At 39.5% G+C, this 803-nt stretch overlaps 1 long non-coding RNA gene across 1 annotated transcript in view; it reads left to right on the top strand.

Moving 5' to 3' along the window:
* The first annotated feature begins 550 nt into the window (after window positions 1-550).
* Window positions 551-803, top strand: part of LOC138019187 (uncharacterized) — an 8,587-nt gene continuing 8,334 nt past the window's right edge. The window contains exon 1 of the long non-coding RNA XR_011126112.1: window positions 551-662. This is a non-coding gene — a long non-coding RNA (uncharacterized lncRNA). The remainder of the gene's footprint in view (window positions 663-803) is intronic.

Genomic DNA, 803 nt, shown 5'->3' with positions numbered 1-803 from the left:
GCGAGTCGCGAGTCGCTGCTCTTAATCTAAGAGAGAAAAAAAAAACCTGTGGTATCCGTGGCATCCAGGGTAATATCTCACGATTTAGGTAACGACTGAAATTGATTTTATCCATCATGTTGTATTTCATCGACTATTTCATCAATCACACGTGTTGTGAATCGACGCAGAGAAAGTAATAGAATGGACTATGCCCCTTGTAATGACAATTGCAAGTTGAATTTCAATTATCATTTCAGAATGCAAAGACGAAAAGAATTGGTACAAACCACGACCAAAGAATCACCTCGACTGAATTGACAAACGGAGTTCTGAATGTCATGGCTTTTTCGTTTACTTTTGTTTCAGGAGGTGATAATGAACACGAGACAGTGTAAAATGAAAACCAGCCTTTAGGCTCAGTGTCTAAATTAATTTTTCTGTCACAGATAGATTAGAGTATTCACACGTTGCAAGCTCAAAAAACCAAACGCTGTCAGAGGCAGTGTGGGCTCGCTTAACTCTGTAACCGCGCCTCTATAATCACAGCGGGTTATTTTGGCGCAAAAATCTGCTTTTTAATGGCCGTCGATCTCCGTCAGGATAACTCTCGCTAACATCGAGGAAATATGGCTCAATTGAAAACCAGTTCGATTACTCCGATGCCTTGTGCTTCTTTTGAGGTAAGGTAATTTGTTTTTTGTCGCATTATGTTGTGCTTTAAATGTTGTAACCGGCTCTTCTTTTACAGTAGACACTGAACTCTCCATAATTGTCTCTAATTGGAGCTGAAATTAGTCGGCATCTCAAGACAAAAAAAAAAT

This window comes from Montipora capricornis, chromosome 10, assembly GCF_036669925.1.
Source record: "Montipora capricornis isolate CH-2021 chromosome 10, ASM3666992v2, whole genome shotgun sequence".
Lineage (NCBI taxonomy): Eukaryota > Metazoa > Cnidaria > Anthozoa > Scleractinia > Acroporidae > Montipora > Montipora capricornis.
This window is presented reverse-complemented; position numbering and strand designations above follow the sequence as displayed.